We start from the raw sequence: 19,745 nt of genomic DNA on the forward strand, positions 1-19,745 counted from the left end.
CTGACAGCCCCAAGTGGGAGACTAGGGAAGAGTGAACACACTGCGAGGACGCAGCCAATGCTGAGGAAGGGGTGCTGCTGTATGTAAGACTGGCCCACATCTCGGCTCTCTCGCTTCCTCGCCCTTGACCTTGAGCACGTTACCTAATGTGTTTGAGCCTCAATAGACTCATCTGTGAAAATGGCAATAATAATAATACCCGCTTGACAGGATTACTGCAAGGCACTCAAAAGCAGACATTCTAGGACCAAAGAGAACGCACCCACACCAGCTCATGTGAAAGGGAGGACTTTTGTGAGACCATGGTGAGGTTTCAGAGGGAGCCAGCAGGTGGACAGAAACAGGAAGAGCTTCAGGAACCAGCCATGATGAGCTCCATCTCTTGTTCAAGGTTCTGCTTCTCCTAGGCCATCATCTTCCTTTTCCTTTCCTTCCCTATCACTGCCTTTGAGACTGAACCTGGACAGGCACAGAGCTCCAGAATAATTGCTCTTGTGTTGCATCTGTATTACCATTCGGCTGAAGTGCCCAGCCCCAAACGGAACTCTCTCTGGTTCTCTGGAGAAAGATCCTATTGGTCTAGCGAATTTTTAAAAGTCAGGAGCCATCAGTCCTACGTTGCGGGCCAGCCGATGGAAGGGCACCCTTGAAATCAGGACTCTGCCCCTCATCCAGTAAACTGGAGGGGTGGGGCTGCATGACCTGCTATCAGCAGCAGGGGTTGTGGGTGGGTGCAGATGTTTCCAGAAGCTGGAGTGGGCAAGGCAGGCAGCCCCAAACTTGTCTGATACAGAAGGCCCTCAAAGGTTCGTTTCTTTTCCTGCACTCAAAATACAAACAGCATGTCATGATAAAGAGAGAATGGCTGGTTCTGCCTTGGGAAGAGGCCTAGGTGGACAAGTCCAGACAGGGTGACGGGAATGGCATTCCAGGTAGAGGAAAAGGCATGGAAAAGGCACCGTGGTATAAAGTACAGAGTGTGATCATGGGTCATGCTGTCAGCACAGGGATGGGGGGTTCCAAAGGCAGATGTCTGGATCTTATCCTACATGGACGGGGGGAACTGGCAGTGTGGTTTGCACCCTGGAGGATCACTCTGGAGGCCAGGGCGCAGAAACCGGAAGGGGGCAAAGAGGGGGAGGGGGAGAAATGAGGCGGGAGACCACGGTGGTCCTGCAGGTTACAAGTGGTGAGCACCTGCTGAACCAAGTCAAGAGCACAGGGATGGAGGAGAGGGATGGGTGGGGAGAGGTTAGGAGACAGAGCTTAGCTCCAGGGCTTGGGGATGGGGAGGGATGGAGGAGAGGGCTGGCGGCACGCCCACACTTCTGACTTGGGGACTGGGTAGATGGCGTGGCCATTCCCAGAGGTGGGGAGCACGGGAAGGGGAGTGGGCTGGAAAAACGATGACGAGTCCTGTGAGGTCTTGTGGCACCTGGGGATCATCCTGGGGAGAGCAGGGGGGACATGTTATACAGACCCTGGGGATGGGTCTGGGAGATGCTGGTGTATAGCTGAGGGACAGGAGATCAATAGCACCTAGAAGGCTGCAGGACAGTGATAAGGGCTTCACACTGCTTGGATGGGGATGAAAGAGGCAGAGCGAGAGGGTCAGGAGTGGAGCTGAAGGCCCAGCTGGGTGGGACGCTGGCACGAGTGGGAGCCACCAGCCCTGTGATGTGATCGACATCCCCCATCACCTTCAATCACCGGCCCTTCCTAGTCCACGCAGGGCCCTGCCACCACTTTCCCAGAGGACCTGGGCCTCACCTCCACCTTCTCCTGGGCAGGAGTAAAGAGTCACTGGAGAAACTCCTTCTGAAACCCCAAGCCCACATGTCCCTGCGCTGAAGGTCTTGAGCTCTGGGCCCAAGAACAGCAGCGCTAGAGGCTGCGGTGGTCCACACACCCACCCACCTGCAGAAGGGTGGGAGCTCTTAGCGGGTGCAGGGAGAGAGAGGGACTTTTCTGGCCCATCAGAGGGTCCTCGGTCCTATCAGGAGCAGTGAACGTTTGCAGAGTATCAGGGAGAGCTGCTGGTCTCCCCCACAGCCTCCTGACAAAAAAGGGCAGTGATCTTCACCTTAGAATCGAATGTGAAGGAAGGCGGGGAAGGGCGCAGCCTGGCTTCCTAGACCAGCACAGCTGGTAACTGGACTGGGCCCAGGATGCCTTCGCCACCCTCCAGAGGCCCCTGTAACCCAGCTGCTGGCATGGGGGGTTTTGGCCGAGAGCCCATCCATTTAACCAGCCCTTGGGGTGGGTGATGCATTAATATTGAACGAGTACCACTCTGTTTACTTTTACAAGCCCTAACTTCCCATAAATCCAAGTCAGAATCAATCTTCTTCTATGGAAGATATTAATGGCAATTCCATTATTTAAATCCAATCTTTTTTTTTTTTTTTTTTTGGTCCCTTTGTACGGAGGCAGAGTAGTTTGGAGGGGGCTTTTGACCAGGCAATGGAAAAAAAAAAAAAAGTCAAATGACCTTGCTCACATCTCAGGATTGCCGTTAGATAACTGCTTAGGAAAAAAGGATTCAGTTTCTCTCCATTTATCCGACAGAATCGGAACGTTTTAATTCCACTGGCCTAGGAAAAATAAAAATTCTTCTCTCGCGTTCACTGCACCCTGCCTGAGTGCTGTCAGGGACACTCAGCGTCCCTGCTTTTTAAACTCAGAACTTAGCTGCGATCTACTGCTTTCCAATCAAATTTAATTTTTTTTTTTTTAAACTATGAACCCATCTCTTCTAGGAACTGTCTTCAGTGGACTACAAAATAGCTGAAACAAGTGGGAGTTATTTGTTCCCAGAAGTAAAAAGGCACAAAAACGAGACAGAAACCTAGAGGTCTAGGAGATCACAAGGCCAACAGACCCCCCTCCAGGATGCTCTTAGCCCATGGGGGCTTCTGCCACTTGTACGCTCACTGAAAAGTGAAGGACCGTGTGAGGGTGTGGAACTCCAGACTCACCACCAGCAGAGGCAGGCAGGAAAAAAATCTGCTTAATATAGAACTGTAACTAAGATTACTATAAATAATATAATAATATAAATATAACTAAGAGAACAATGTTTTCAAAGCCAAACCAGGGACCTGGAGGGGAGGAGACCCCTCCTGGTATCCGTCTGAAGGCCTGTCCTTTTCCTCCTGGCTGACTCCCTCCCTCCTGTGGGATTTAAGGTGGGTGGGTGTCACCTCCTTCTGGAGGCTCCCCCAGCTCCCTGGCCAGATTCCATCCTTGCACTTTTCACCGTGATCCATTCGCACGCCCACCCCTCCCCTGCTCCTCCCCTGGTTCACTCGGCAGCCTCAGGGGCCACGTCAGTGTTCTGCCCGAAGCAGGGGCTCTGCCCCCACCAGGCCCCCTGCCGCCAGGGATGGAGCCTCGCCTCATGCCTCAGCGTGCAAGCTGTCCTCTCAGAGACTCCTCTCGGGAGGGACTCAACAGGGCAGGCTTCTGAGAACGCGTCCTTGTGGCAGGAGGTACGAAGGGCTTCGGGCTCACCCTGCTTTAGGAGGCAGCTGTGGACTAGCTGTTCTCCATTTCCATTCAAGACAAAACAAAGGAATATGGGCTTAAATTGCAGCAAGGGAGATTTAGGTCAGATAGAAGAAAAGCCTGTAGGAGCCACCTCAGTGGGGACTGTGGGAGCTGATGGAATTTCCTGCCCTGGAGACCTGTGGCAGAGGCTCTAGTGTCAGGGCTGAGCCACCCCCAGGGCTCGCTGGAGGAGAAGGCCCGGGGCAGGCCTAGCAGGTCCCTCTCCGCGTGCAGCCCCGCAGCACGCCCTCACTGAGAACACAAGGACAAATTACATGGGAGCACACACGTAATAGAGCATCGTTTCTGGGGGCTGTCGGAGGTTGTACCTGCTATCTGTCAGAGCCCATGGAGATGCATGCTCTCCGCCTCCCCCTCCCTAAATGACAGTTTTGCTTTCTGTCAATCCGTCCGCAATGGCACGGGGCACGGGAAGTCTCGTCCTGATGGGCTGGAGGAGCCAGCCTGGAAGAGGGAGCTGCTGGGACCCCCGTGGAGCTGCGCAGCAGGTCTCAGCTTGGAGCTGCCAGCGGGAGAGGAAGTACCAGCCCCACGGAACAAGGCCCTGAACAACAGGGGATGCGCCCCTCCTTTCGGGATAAGCAAGAGGTAGATGTCTCACATTAGTCACCGGGATCCCCAGGTAATTCCCAGTAGGAGGCCAAGGTCAGGGGCACGGCCAAGCCTGGAGGCAAATCTGTGACCCACCTGTGACACACGTTTGAGACCTCCTAGGGGTGTTTTCATGGAGACAGCATGCCCTGCACACTTGTTTGTCTCCCTCCTGCTTTTGACTTGCATTGTCTCACAGTCTCCTTTTAAGTCTCCTTCAATCCTTTCTGAACTCAGTGAGGTGAAAACAGGCAGAACCGAAAGCTTCCTGCTTTTCTCTGGCTGGGCCCTGGGCAGCCAGCTCCCACCCCGTCAGGCCTCCCGGGAGAGAGGGTTGCAGACCCCCTTCCCTACCCGTAGGTGCCAGGCCAGAGCCGTCGATTCTGGCGACCCCACAGTGGGGAACTGCAGCCAGTCTGCCAAGAGCCCTCCAAGGCCCGTGAGAGAGGCTCGGTCAGTTCACAGCACCTGTGTGCTGACACGGGACTGGGGCAAAGAGGGGGCCGACAGGGTGGTCTGTCAGAGCATCACTGTGCCCGGGACGGTGGCTGTGCCACCCTCGTCTGCCCTCCTTGGCCTGTGAGACTCGGCCCCATGCTGAGACCATCAGCCTAAGGCAGGTGATGCCCCAGTGACCTTCCCCCACTTCCGGATGCAAATTGTACAGGAAGGGGCCTGGGGACGTAGGTCAGTGTGGGAGCCTGACAGGCAGGACAGGAGCGGTGTCTCCTCAGGGAAGCCTCCTCAAAGGAGAGGGGACGTTTCCGTCTGATTCAAGCTGTTCTGGAACGCAGCAAGGGACCACTTCTCCTGGCCTTTGTGTCCTCCAGTCCTGACCACCCCGCTGTCCACAGTAGGAGAGGTGAGAAGGCTACAGGGGGCCTCTCCCAGGGCTGGTTACCACAGTTATTGAGAAATGAGCACGCATGGGACTTCCCCCACTACACAGCCTGGCCCAGAGGTCTCTGCAACATTCCAGATGTGTGACATTTCCAGGGCCCAGCGTCCAGCAACTCCACCCTGTTCCTCACAGCTCCCAACTCAGGGTGGCTCTGGTGGCCTGAGAAGTGTCACCAAGACCGTTCATGACTGCAGGCCCTGGGGACGCTGGTTGTGGGGGTGCTGATGTGTCCTTGTGTGCCCCGACCCAGGAGAAGCCAAGAATGGGCGGTGGGAGAGATTTCACCTCTTTTTCTTTGGGGCCTCTCCCTGACTGGGGGTCCCTGGGCAGGACTCTGAGGTAGTCCTGCAGATGTAGGGCGAGCAGCTGGCCTTGCTGGTAGGGCGACAGTATGGGCAGGAGAGGAACAGCTCTCGGCAGGGCTCAGCCAATCCTAAAGACCAGCCCGTACAGTCGGGTTCACACCATCTGGGCACAGAGCTCCTCCCCCAGGATGGGGAAGCGTGGCCCGAAGGCTGTGCTCCTGATAAGGAGAAGTGTACCAGGCCAGTGAGACGATGGGAAGTTCAGATGAAGACATGCCCTCCTCCTCCCGGCTCCAACGGCTTTGGTTTGGCCTCTAAACGCCCCTCACGAGTCTAATGATACCACTAACTAGTCAGCCGGCCAGTGAGGCTGGGCTCTGCAGTCCCTATGAAACACCTCCTGGGCCCCCCGCTTGGTGAGGGAGACCAGTGGGGGAACACAGGCTTCCAGGGCTCCCAGCTTAGCTGGGAGGGCACAGGTCACACAGACATCAAGGCCAGACGAGGGATGAGAGGTTAAAACTCACAGTAGGAGGGGGTGGGACGGGCGGGCTCAGAGCCAGAGCTGACCTGAGTCCCAGACCGCTCGCGCTCTGACCCTGGGTAAGTTATTTAGCCTCTGGGAACCTCAGTTTACTTCTCTGTAAAGGGGGACAATAATAGTACCCATGTCCGTCCATAGGGTTGCCAGGAGGATTCCAGGAGAAAGTACATGGAAACCGTTCAGCATAGCCTTTGGCCCTTGGTCAGCACTCAATACTCGTCCTTGTTATTCCAGAGACTAAACCCTGCTGAGCCAGGGGAGGGGGTGGGGAGGGAGGGCTTCAGAAAGGCCAGGCCCGAGTCCGGCTCATCAGCAGGACACCGGAGGCGGGGAGGGAGCTGCGTCCCCACGGCTGCATGGCCCCTGGAAGCCTCGTTCTAAATGGATTATTGTTTATTGGCGGCTAATCCCGTCTCTGGGGTTATGAATTATTTACCAGATGACGACCTCATAATTGTTAATGACAGATGCCCCAAGGACAAGCTGACGTACCTTCTAAAGCCACAGTGCTAATTGTGGAGTCCCCGAAGCCCCCATGTGGCCACATCCAGAGTGTCACTCCTAGGGACATTGCCTGACTGGCCCCTGGGGATCAATCACGAATCCAAACCCCTCATGACACAGACAAAGAAACTGAGATCCAGAGAGGAGCAGGGACATGCTTCCCGGTCCCGAAGCCGGCCAGTGGCAGCCCTTGATGGGGCAGGCCCCAGTGCTCTGAGGGGCATTTGTCCGCTGTTCGGGTTTAGGCTCCGGGGGCAGCTGGGGGCTGAGCAGGAGCTCAAGTCCTCTGTGATGGGTGCTGGGAGATCCCCCACCAGAAGCGAGGCGGAGCGGCCCCAGGACCCTCTGCTGTTGTCCCTGGAGAATCAGTTTGCAGCCCAGCGGCTGTCTGGGATCCCTGTGGTCTGAGGAGGGCCACCTCCCTGGGAGCAGAGGTCCCCTGGTGACTGGATGTATTTAGCAAGCAAAGGCCACAGGGTGACTGGCAAGGGGGCGGAGGTAGGGGGTGGGCATTTGGTCCTGAAGAAAGTATGAATTACGTCCATGAGTCGGCTGGGGTCCCTGCCCTTAGGATAATAACAGCAAACCCTTGTATTAAGCTATGTTTCATGCACTATTCTAGGTGTTGTATTATATGAACTATTTAATCCTTTCAACCACCCCATGAGGTAGGTATATTTATAAATCTCTATTTTGCAGGTGAAGAAACTGAGGCACGAGGAGTTTCAATAACGTGTCGGAAGTCACACAGCTGGTGGGGGCAGGGCTGGGATTAGGACCCAGGCAGTCTTGTTTCATCATCTGTGCCCTTGACCACTATACTACGCTGCTTACTACAAATGTTCCCCAAATGAATGAATGAACGAGTGAATGAATGCTGGGAGGTCCCTTTGAATATGGGACCTCTTTTCCAAAAGTGTTTTAAATATTAAATTGAGCATTCTGAGACCCTGGGTTCCAGCAGGGTCTGGGAGCCTGTCTTCCTCTTGGACTGGGGACTGAGCTTGGAACAGCAGAAAGGAGAGCTCTGGCCTGGGGTGCTGGTGCCCCAGGGGCAGTGGCCTTGGAAGGGCTGGGTCAGTGCATTGCCCTCACTGCCCTGAGGTGGGCAGCTGTGAGCTGCTCTCATGGGCGTGGCAGGACCCTGAGTACACGCAGGTGAGACAGGTTAAATGAGATGCTTCTGAGTGAGGCACACATGCCACTCACTCATTCCATAACTGTGCCAGAACCTTCTTTGTGTCAGGCTGTGGGGAGTGACCCAGTGACCAAGACACTGTCCCTGCCCTCAGGGGACTCCCAGCTGTCTCCCAAGGCAGACAAGAAAACAGTCAGGTGCCAGGTGAGAGGGTTCTGTGACAGAAGGGAAGCAGAGGGGCTGAGGGACCCAGGAGCACTGCCAGAGGCCGTGTGAGTTGACCTCCTATGATCAGTTCCTTTACAGTGTTACATGTGCTCAGCTCTGAGCTCACGGTGGTCCGGGGATGAGCCTTGAGCACACTGGCCAGTGAAAGGACTGCACTTGACCCCAAAAGAACCAAATGGGTGCCGGGGAGAGTAACCGTATCAGGAAATCAGAGGAGAAGAGAGAAAATTCCCAGCGTGGGTGGCCTGGGAGCGCTTTTCCAGGAGATGGGTAGGGATGGGAGAGGCACTCCTGGGAGATGCAGGCTTAGCAGGACAGGTGCTCAGAGGTTCGAGGCACACAAGCAGGGTCAGTTAGAAGCACAGGGTCTGTCTGGAGGGGAACAGAGGCCGTGTGTCAGTGCATGGGGCATGCACGGGTGCCGGGGTGGAAGTCAGGGGAGGTGAGTTTGGCTAGCTGGTATGGGGTCAGATTTACTTTATCTGATTCACAGAGCCAGTAGTGCAGCTCTGTGCTCACCTGTGCAAGATGCAGAGCACTCTGATTGCATTTTAGAAAGCCCTGAACTGCTGCTAAGTAAGTAATCGCACTGTTTATTCTGGGTTGGAGAAGCAGGATGCCTCCTGTCCGTGCTAATGGGAGGGCGAGGCTCTCTGGCTGGCTGCTGGGGGCTGCCTTGTGCACATCCGTGAGCATGGCACTGATCTGAGAAGGGACCCTGGATAGAGCCTCTCCGTGTCCGGACTTTCATTTCCCACTTTCGGCACCTGCCTGTGTACCTGGAGGAGGGGGGATAGGTTAATTGTTACCTCCTGTGCTGTTACTAGGTCACTTTGTAAAAGCAGAAATATGCTTTTAATGATTTTTTGTTGTTGTTGCTACCTCATAAACCAGATGCTTTTATCTAAATGAGTTGCTACAAATCAAAAGAAGGGCTCATGAGGGTTGCTAGGCTGCATCTGTCTTACACAGGGAAGCTCTAGCTCTGTGAATGAGAATTAAGTCTCCCCCATCCTTTTAGCATCCAGCTCTCTTACAAGTAAGAGTGAGAACATGCGCCGGCAGCTGTAATGAATGTGCCTCCGAGTGGCCTGGATGAGAGGAGGCAGTGAGTGAGTGGTCTGCAGCCTGCAGCGGTAATTCCATTCGCTGTTCAACTTGGTGTAGGTGGGTGATGCCTGGGCCTGGCTGACTGTGGTCTTTGGGCCTCTTGGGTCACTGTGGGTGGGAGGAAGGAAGGAAGATGTGATTCTTCCAGTTTTTTTCCTGGGTGGGGGTGGGACTACACTGAGGCCCAGAGGATGGTCATTCAATGCTGGGCTTGACACACAGTAGGTGCTCAACTAATGTTTGTGGAAGGCAGGCAGGCGCAGACGGACACTCGCTCAGAGGTCTTAGGCTTCAATCTAAGGAGTAGCAGTTGATGTGGAGGCAGGAGGGGCTCTGGATTAGGAACCAGGAGACAAGGACTCTAGTTCCCACTCTGCTTTGATTGGCTGTGTGACCTTGGGCAAGACACTGGCCCTCTCTGGGCCTCAGCTTGTTTTGCTCAGTATAATCAATGGCAACAATAATCCCTCTCTATCTACCTCCTAGGGTCTCCCTTATGACCAAGGAGATGAAGTTATGTGAAAACACTTTGCAAACTGAAAGCACTGGGTCATGGGAAGAGGTAAAGTAAGTCCTATGGTCTTAGTCTTGTATGTTCTAACAAAGTGAGGTTGGGGCAGTGGCTGCCCTGAGCACGAGGCTGCCAAAGAGTCTCTGGGGCTCAGGGAGTGCACGGGGAGCTTGGCTGTGAGAGTGCTCTCTGCCCAGTGCTCTGTGAGCCTTCAGCTCTGCTTCCATTATCTGAGAGCGTGGCTTCTGGAGGCTTAGCATGGCATTCAATGCCCATCACAGCCGAGACCCAATTACCTTTCCAGCCACATTTCCCAACTCTTAGGTCTCCCTTAGCACTTATGCTCTGGGCTCTCCTGTCCCTTTATATATTCAGGCCTTTGCACAAGCTGTTTCTATTGCCTGAAACACTGCCTATGTGTGTGTGTGCACTGACACTGACACACACACACACACACACACACACACACACATTTCCAGCTTGAAGTTACCTCTTCTTGGAAGCCTGTGGTTTTGATCAAACTAGTTGCTGAATACTCTCATGGCCTCAAATGTGTGCTCTGGGTCAGGGATTTTGTCTCATATGGTCACTGCTGTACCCCCCGTGCCCAGAAGACAGCCTGGCATAGAGCAGGTGCTTAAGAAATATTTGTTGACTGAATGAGTTCTTCCATAGCACATTGTATAAATTCCTACTGTTGTATTTATCACATCTTATTGTCAGAATGTATTTACTTGCTGGTCTCTCCACTGGACTGCCAGCTCCTCGAGGACAGGCTTTTGTCTGACCTCTCTGGATCTTGGACCTAGAACAATATACAGTGTGGTTGCCAGTAAGTGCTTGAGTGGATGAATGAATGAGTTTTACCGTGTGCTGGGTATTCTTCTTACAGCCCCAATGCTTCTGGCTCTATCTGTCATGTTGCAAGAGAGAGAGAGAATTTATGATTAGCAGATAAAAGCTTAAAAGTTCTGAGTGACCTGTGAAAATATGAAACTATCAATAAGAGCCGGAAGCTCACAACTTCGGGAGCGTCCTTACACAGTCACTGGAGCAGGACTCTGGCAGGGCCACTACCAGCCTATTCAGCATTTTTGTGCAACTTAGAAAGAGGTGTCCCTCCCTCTGAGCCCTCATAGGCACAGCCAAGCTTGCAGAGCACAGGCTGGGTGTCAACTCCCATGCCTCCCCCGGGTCAGGTGCCCTGCTGTAGGGCACAAACCCACAACTGTTCTCATCAGCCCTGGTCTCTGGGGCAGGTGCAAAGTAAAGAAGGAGACAGGTCACTTGGAAATCAAACTTGGCCACAAAAATAAACTCTGAGGTTTGCAGATAAGCTATTTCTAGCCCAGGTGCCAAACAAGGTTTTGCAGCTAGAGTGAACTGCTGTGTGCGCCCTGCCCCCATTAGCCAAGGGGAAGTGCCCTCCCTGTGCATATGCTGCTTCCAACAACTCAACTCCAGAAATGGGGGATCCACCCCTGGGGCATCGCCTGCCTTAGGCTGATGGTCTCAGCACGCTGCTCAGCATGGGGTCGAGTCTCACAGGCCAGGGAGGGCAGACGAGGGTGGCACAGCCACCGTCCCAGGCACAGTGATGCTCTGACAGACCACCCTGTCGGTCCCCTCTTTGCCCCAGTCCCGTGTCAGCACACAGGTGCTGTGAACTGACCGAGCCTCTCTCACGGGCCTTGGAGGGCTCTCGGCAGACTGGCTGCAGTTCCCCACTGTGGGGTCGCCAGAATCGACGGCTCTGGCCTGGCACCTACGGGTAGGGAAGGGGGTCTGCAACCCTGTCTCCCGGGAGGCCTGACGGGGTGGGAGCTGGCTGCCCAGGGCCCAGCCAGAGAAAAGCAGGAAGCTTTCGGTTCTGCCTGTTTTCACCTCACTGAGTTCAGAAAGGATTGAAGGTGACTTAAAAGGAGACTGTGAGACAATGCAAATCAAAAGCAGGAGGGAGACAAACAAGTGTGCAGGGCATGCTGTCTCCATGAAAACACCCCTGGGAGGTCTCAAACGTGTGTCACAGGTGGGTCACAGATTTGCCTCCAGGCTTGGCCGTGCCCCTGACCTTGGCCTCCTACTGGGAATTACCTGGGGAGTGTCACAGAAATACTAATGCCTGGGTTCCAGCCATAGAGATTTTCATCTACCTGATCTGGTGTGTAGCCGGGATATCAGAATTTTAAAAATTTCCCTAGGTGATCTTAATATGCAGCCAGGGTTGAGAGCCACTGTTTAGACTTAGAAGAGGCAAACAAGGAGCTTATCTGTTACGACATGATCCGACATGAGACACTGTGATGATGGCTCGGGAGGAGATGCCTATGCTGAAGTCAGAGGCACTGATTTCAGGTCCCAGCAAAGGAGTCACAGTGACAGGATGGACATTGACTGCCACAAAATCCTAAATGTGAGCATATCTACATGCTCCATAGGAAAATAAGATCTCCTAACAGCCTGCAGGGTTCATGGAAAATCATTTCGGGGTGGGGCGAGATGAGCAGGGTTGACAGATTGCTATCGCCATGGTACCCAGCTTTCAGAAGCCTTGACCCAGGGCGTAGATTTTTTTTTTTTTTGCGGTATGCGGGCCTCTCACTGTCGGGGCCCCTCCCGCCGCGGAGCATAGGTTCCGGACGCGCAGGCCCAGCGGCCATGGCCCACGGGCCCAGCCGCTCCGCGGCATGTGGGATCTTCCCGGACCGGGGCACGAACCCGCGTCCCCTGCATCGGCAGGCGGACTCTCAACCACTGCGCCACCAGGGAAGCCCCAGGGGGCAGATTTTAGAATAGCTGGAAGAGTAGATAAATTACACATCAGCCAGCAGTTCTGTTTTGCCAAATCTCCACAACCTCCATCCCAAATCCTCAGGGCTTAGAATCCAGGAATTTGGTTGACACCTTTGAGTTGAGAGTATTGGTTGAAGCTTTAAGATACACAGATGCCCATCCTCATGAGAACAATGAAATTAGAAGGTCTGGGGTAAGAACCCAGGCATCTGTATTTTTTAAATCTCTCCAGGTGACTGCAGTGTTCACTGAGGCCTGAGCACTGCTGGCCCAGGTAATGTCATTTTGCCTCTGAACCTGTCTACCTTCTCCTGGGAGCTAGGAAGGTGGGTGGGTGGGTGGTTATCCTACATTTGAAGCAGAGGAGATGGAGGCTCAGAAAGCTGTACGGGGCTTGCCTGGCGTTAGTGGTGGATTTGGGATGAGAGCCCAGAGGCCTGTCTCTCAGTCCAGCGTCCCTTCTAACACACTGCCTGTGAGGTCATCTGTCCTGCAGTCCTGTGACCTCTGAACTGAATAAGATCACCTGATCTCATGATAGGGAGATAAAAGAATGGTCCCAGGGCTTCCCTGGTGGCGCAGTGGTTGAGAGTCCGCCTGCCGATGCAGGGGACACAGGTTCGTGCCCCGGTCCGGGAGGATGCCACATGCCGCGGAGCAGCTGGGCCCGTGAGCCATGGCCGCTGAGCCTGCGCGTCCGGAGCCTGTGCTCCGCAACAGGAGAGGCCACAACAGTGAGAGGCCCACATACCACAAAAAAAAAAAAAAAAAAAAAAAGAATGGTCCCTGTCCTCCAGAAGCTCATGGTCCAGGAAAGAGGATGAGAGGCTCAAGACACAGAGGACAGAGGTTCACAGCCTAGGGAGAGGCGAGGGTTGAGGCATCCCTACAGGCTTCACAGCAGTGAGGTGGCTTCTTCTGTCCAGGTCAAGTCTGAGATGCAATCAGACCGGTGGGTAATGGATTCTCAGAACTATGGAGAAGTGGTCAGGACCTTAGGACAGAGGTGCTTCCTGAGAATCAAGCCCTGGGGACAGCTGAAGCAGAGGGAGTAGAGGGGCCACTGAGAGACAGTAAAGCTGAGGGAAACCCGGTAGCACAAACACCTTCATTTACAGGCAGAAGCAGGAAGAGGGGCTGGAGTGGCCAGAAAGACAGAGAGATGCAGCCCACCCAAGCCGAGGGTGGGAGGCTCCATGTCTACGTGAAACGAGTAGGGAGGTCTTTTGCTGATCCTGAGGAGGACAGGGTTGGCTGGAGGTCTTGAGGACAATGGGGGAGGCAGGGAACAGTTGCAAGGACCGGAAAGGGAATGGACAAGTGATGCATGAAGGATGCCTGGGCAGCACTGAGGGTTTGGCTAAGGCTCTGCTAAAAGATCTGTGCCCAAGCCCCTCGGCGTGATTACATGGCCCCCTCAGGCATCTGAGGGCCCAGAGGCCCAGGGAAGGTAGGGGCTGCAGAAGTTTCCAGGGCGGGCCAGGACAGGCAGCAAGAACAAAGGACAAGTGGGTGACAGCTTGGATATGCTGGCGAAAGCAGCACTAAAATGCCAGCCCACAGGTCCATCCTCAGGGTGGAAGCCAAAGGGGGATCAGAAAGAGAAGGAGGGAGGAGGGGCCAGGGGTCCAGTGAAGCAAGGCTGTGAAGAGCGAGGGAGTGCAGAAAGGCACAGGATGTGTGCGGTCAGTAAGGGCACCTTTGGGATGGCTTTGCCGGGTGAAGCTGCTGTGAGTGCAGAAGTCCGGGGCACAGCACAAGGTGTCCTCTGATGGCACAGCTCCAGGTCCCATTAGCTCTGGAGGCATCTGTAATGTCCTCCCAGGATGCAGGGCGCCCAGGGGGACTAGGGGCCGGGATAGGCAGCACTGCGACAGTCCCAGGATGAAGGTTGGGGAGGCTGCACAGGGGCGTCCCCCGCACCAATGGGGATGGGCACTGGCCCTTCATCACCTCGGAGCCTAGGTGTCTGCTAATGCCATTCTTGGCTCAGTCTTCAGTTCTGCACGAACCAGGTCCTCAGCTTTACCCCTTAACTCTTCAGCCCCACCCTGGCCACGGTCGCACACTGCAGTGCTGGCATCAGATTTCCCTCCTGCTGGCTGGTCCCGGTACCATGCTCTTGGTTACAGAGGCTGCTCATCAGGCCACAGACAAGCAGAGAGCGGCCCTCCGCGCTCTGCCTCTGAGCAGATCCCGCTTTGTAGCAGGATTCATGGAGCCCAGTGACCTGGCCCAATTTCCACAGGAAAGTGATAGCTCCTCCACTGGTTACCAGGGGTCAACGCAGGCCGTGGAAGCTTCCTATCTTCTTGGGAATCTGTGGGAGTCCTGCACGTGAGGGAAACGTATGACCCAGCTGCAGGCCATATGCTATGGCGGTGCCCCCAGGAAAGGCTGGGGGTGTGTGTGTGCGCTGAGTATTTACTGAAAGCCTCGGCAGGCGCTGGGCGGGGTGGTGGAAGGGAGCACAGAGAGAATCAATGATTATCCTCCAGGGACTGGCCAGGAGGTAGGGAAGACTGCCATGGGTTCACAGTGAGAAGACCAGTCTGGTGGGCACAGAGATTTAAGGCCCACAAGGGGGGTGTCCTATCAGATATGCCTGGTGAGATAACCTTCAAGTCCCTCCCGATCCTAAAATACATGCTCCTCAAAGGTTGGGATGAACAAGAGCCATGTGTCACCCTGCATCAGAGGCAGGGAATAGAAGACCCCAAAATAAAGGCCATTAAACCCATTGCCCTGGGTTGCCCTACCCCCTTCACCTCAGCCACACTCACACTCACACTCTAAAACTGGAAGGCGTATTCTTGGAAAGCTGACTTCTGTGAAGAGCATCTCCTGAATCTTTTCTCAGACACTTAACTCCACCTTTGCCCCCTCCAAGAGCTGAGAATGCCACGGTCACCAAATCCAAGCTTAACTGTCTAGTTTTCCAACTCCCCTCCTCTGGCCCGACAGTCTCAGAAGCAAAGCATTCCCTAGTGTCCAGATGAGTAGCTGGCCAGCTGGCCAGCCAGTCAGTGATGTCCTTAGGAGTGTGCCAACAGCCTAACAACTCTCAAGGTCAGGCGCCCATCTGTCCCCACTGGCCACCCCTGCTGGACTGCTGGGTGGCAGCAGGCTGGGTGCACGTGGATGTTTCTTCTATTTCGGTAGCTGATTCAGGCCCAGCCTGGAGCCTCCTCTTGCTTCCTGCTGACAACCCAGTCTGCCTGCAACTCAGGATCCCTTCTCATTGTGCGAGGGCTCTGGGAGTGCAGCGCATCCCCAACTCCACTGTCTCTGAGTCCAAAGGGAAAGCTCTCTGACCAGCAGACAATCAGGGCATGGCAGAAACCTTGTTGGTCAGCTGCTGAGACCCCTGCTGTGGAAGGAAGCTGGAGTCCTGGCTACAGGCTGGTCCCCGGCAGAGCCCCTGAGGCTCCTGGTCAGAGGGCACCAGGGCATAGGCCTGCTGAGAACGCAGCATCTGAGCTCGCCTAGCACCAGCCCTAGGAGTGATGCAGAGGTGGCTTCAGCCCATGGACTTCTAAAGGCTCGAGTGTCATCAAGACATGCTAGCCTAGGTCAGCTCAGCTTCAAGCGTCCTGAACCCCGGCGCCTACACCCCCAACGCCCACCTTCATTCCAGGCCCAGCTCGCTGATTAGTTTCATCAGACTCTGCGGTCACAAGGTTAGGCCATGTTCCCCCTACCTCTCCTGGCTGCCTGGTCTTCCTGATCTAGCTTGGAGATTCCTGAATCAAAATCTTAAGGCTGACCTCTATAAATTTAATCCAAGGAAATAATCAAATGACTATGCAAAGACATATATGCAAAAATGTTTGTTATAGTATTGTTCGTAAGAGTGCAATATTAAAAATACACTAGATCCCCATTATTAAGGCACTGGTTAAGTAAACTGTGTGGCTTATTATAACCATACAATATGAAGCCTTTAAAAATGCTATAGAATTGTATTTACTGACATAAAAAGGTACCTGCAACATATTGTGAAGTCAAAATAATGGATTACCAACTAGTACCTACAGTGTGACCTCATCTGTGTTGTGCATGTGTGCGTGTACACTTTATGTATATGCTTAGGAAAACAGCCTGGAAAAGAACACTAAAATGCTTATTTCTCGGGATTATAATTATAAGTACTTTATATAATTTTAGGTGCTATCTTTTAAAATATTTTTACACTGAACAAATAATATATTATTTGTTTTAATATTAATAACATCAATAATATTTTCATGATATTTAATAATACTATTTTAATAACAAGAAAAGTTAAATTACAAAAGAAGAATTGCAGTTTTTAAGGAGCTAAGTAGTCACCTAGCTGCTGGCCACCCCCAGATCCAACCTCCTGGAGGACCAGAGCCCCAGGTGAGTGAATAAGAGTGACAGCCTTGCTCATCTGTTGATTCCAGAAGGGTGGGGCCCAGGTGGCTTAGCTTGGCTCTGGTTACCAGTTAATCCCATGTCTACGGTAAAAATCTCACTGACCAAAAGGGTGAGAGGACCAGCTACATTCACCTTACTTCCCCGAGGAACTCAGTGGTAGAGAAGATGACTTTCTGATTTCCAGGTGAGCTGACCTACCTTGCACCGTCCGTCTCTGGCAAGCTCAGGATTCGTCCCCAGGATGCAAAATCCTCGATGGCCACCAACACTTAGCACAGCGTGAACATCACCAGGAGGCCAGGCCGTCTAAAAAGAGACAGAAGAGTGGGGGTGGGGTGGGGAAAAGGTATCATCTTTTGCAAAAAGATCTCTTTGGAATTCCAGCATCTTAGATGGTCCCCAACTTAAGTGGAAGCTTGTCCCTATCTTGGATTTCCCGGTGTGGATGATCTCACACAGGCCATGCCCAAACTCTGCCCCAGCACACCAAGATAAGGGGATCCGAGTGGGCAGCAGAGAACCCCAAGGGGCACACACTAGATCTCACCCCTCCATCCCCCAAACACAGAAAGCCCTAATCCCCATGGTAGACCCATTAACACGCAATAAGAGAGAGAATAATGGCATTCCCTTCCATCTAATCCAAACCAAGAAATTCCAGAGATGGGGAAAAATAAGAAATGTAAGTCTTCTTTAATGCTGAAAAGAGCACAGGACACAAACTCTAGAACTACAAAAGCACATCATTACTTTTAGACAATGGACAAAGAGACCTTGAGGAGGCAAAGGATGGGTTCCCGGGAGAGAAGGGTTTTAAAAAAACATATGGATTTACTACCTCGTAGAGAGAGGCTATCGAATATGGGGAGGCAGGGCTATCCCTAGTTCCCTAGTTCAAATATAATATATGTGAAAGCCATCTTCACGACAGGAAATGGCATCCTCCACTGCAAAAAACGCATGACTGTCGTTACCTGGGAATCGATACCTTTTTCTAAACTGAATATATCATTACCAACTGATTTTCCCTTTTCCTCTTAGCACTCCAGAGTCCCGGATAGCAGGGAGAAAGCTTTAATGTGATACGAAGGATGTGGACAGGTAAATAAGTTATTGTAAACTAATTCCACCTTATGACGAGCTTCTCTCCGACGATGCAACGGGTCTTTCTCGGAGCCTCTCAACTCAAGCTTTTTCAGATGCTGCTGACAGACGCACACGGGCCATATCAAAGAGCCATTTTAAAGCTGAAGGTGGCAAAAATACTATTTTTCCCAAGGATAGCGTGTTCCCTTGACGATTAAGAAATAACCTCAGTGGGGAAGCAAAGTAAGCCAAGGTCACCATTTAATTTTGATACAGAACCAAAGTCGTGAGTACATTTCCTCTACCGAGCTTATGTGAAGCAGACAGTTAAATCGATCTTTGGCCACAAAATACTGACAGTACTGGTGATAATAAACGATCGATGTATTTCTGGGAAAGAGCCTTGGCAGTGATGTGTCGGTGAAGAGAGAGGTCCAGGGGACAGTCGTCGGTCCGTTTTTAGATTCCTGAGGATCTCATTCATTTAATTACCCATTCATGCATTCAATACGTATTAAGGGCATCCCCCTTAGGTGTCAGGCAGTGTCTAGGCTCTGGGAATACAAGTGAACAAAACAGGAAGAAAAATTCCTGCCCTCATGGAGCTCATCTTCTAGTGGATGGAAACAAAGAACAAACAATAACCTTAAGAAATAAGTACAAATTGTACAATATATTAGAAGGTTGTCAGCACTATTTATCAGAGAAGACGTAGAGCAGAAGATGACTGTGGGAGATTGTGGTGCAGTTTAGAGAGGGTGGTCGGGGTAATAAGCCTCACAAGAGGATGGCATTCGAGCATGCTGGAAGATGGTACGGGCCTGGGCTGTGCAGGTGTCCGGGGAGAGCATTCAGGGCAGAGGGAAGAGCCAGTGCAAATGCCCCGGGAGGAGCGTGATCGTTGTGTTCCGGGATCCGCAGTTGTGGCTGGACATGGGAGACTATAGGACATGAAGCTGGAGAGGTGAGAATTCAGTTAGCGTAGGGCCTTGCAGGCCACTGTAAAGGCTACTAACTAATTGAGAGCCCAAGACCCTGGCCAGCAAGCCTTAGAAAGAGCTCTCCCTCTCTTGAGACAAACCTCTTGGTTGCCAATGTCAGGTTAATCCACTTCCCTTTTCTGCAACCCAGATGGCTCGACTCTCTGGGTTGTGCCAGACAAATACAGCACAGTCCAGACAGGAGGGGGGTGGGCAGTGCAGGGGGGTGAGCCACCAGTGCTGTCTAAACTGTTCTGATGACAATGGCCTCGTCCTTCCTCCTTTGTGGTCTCCACAGGCCACTTCTAGAGGAGATAACCGAAACAAAGTTCCGAACAAAAATAAACCACATGCAAAGCTGAGTTCTCTGGGACTGTTCCCTAATGTGCTTATGAAAAGATCCTAACGTGAGCTGACGTGTGAGACATCACAGGCTGTGCTGGGTATCTTCTGTTCGCTCCTCCAGGTCGGCTTTCCATCCGGTTCTGTGTCCTGGGAGGCTCACCCGGTTGGCAGAGAGGGTGTCACTCCAGCTCTGAGACCCTGCAACTTCCAGTTACGTTCAGCCAATGCAGACACCAGCAGGAGACCAGGGATTGGGGTGGGGCTGGGTGTTTATTCCCAATTTCCTGCCTCCTTGCTTGTCTTCATGGGATGGCTGTGACTCTCTACTGAAGGTCGCGGCTCTGGTTGGTGATGGGTTCCATACAGTTCTCTCTCCGCCACCTTTGTGAATAGTCCTTTCGTTTAACTCTCTTCAAATTACACATTTGAATGTGTCTGTTTCCTGTCAAGACCCTAATGAATACATTCTCAGAGATGGTTAGAAGCAGGACTTTGGAATCAGACATCCGAATTAGAATTCTAACATGGCCCTTAGTTTTGTGACACCGGCTAAATTATTTAATTTCTATGAACTCTTGTTTCCCGTTATTAATGCATCAGAGAAACTGGTACATAATTATTATCCTCAGCAAAAGCATCAGCATCGGCATCTCACTACTGCCATCATCCACTCATAGTCCCAGGGCAAGTCACACCTCCTTCACGACATCTCTGCCCACCTCAACCAGATGCTCCTCC

General features: G+C 52.8%; 1 protein-coding gene across 1 annotated transcript in view; it reads right to left on the reverse strand.

Annotated features, from left to right (window-relative positions):
• Positions 1–19,745, reverse strand: part of KLHL29 (kelch like family member 29) — a 311,517-nt gene that overhangs the window by 210,104 nt on the left and 81,668 nt on the right. Inside the window, exon 2 of the mRNA XM_004268078.4 lies at positions 16,795–16,902. The gene's annotated coding sequence lies outside the window, so the exon portion shown is untranslated. The remainder of the gene's footprint in view (positions 1–16,794; positions 16,903–19,745) is intronic.

The sequence above is a fragment of the Orcinus orca genome, chromosome 13, assembly GCF_937001465.1.
Source record: "Orcinus orca chromosome 13, mOrcOrc1.1, whole genome shotgun sequence".
In the NCBI taxonomy this organism is placed as follows: domain Eukaryota; kingdom Metazoa; phylum Chordata; class Mammalia; order Artiodactyla; family Delphinidae; genus Orcinus; species Orcinus orca.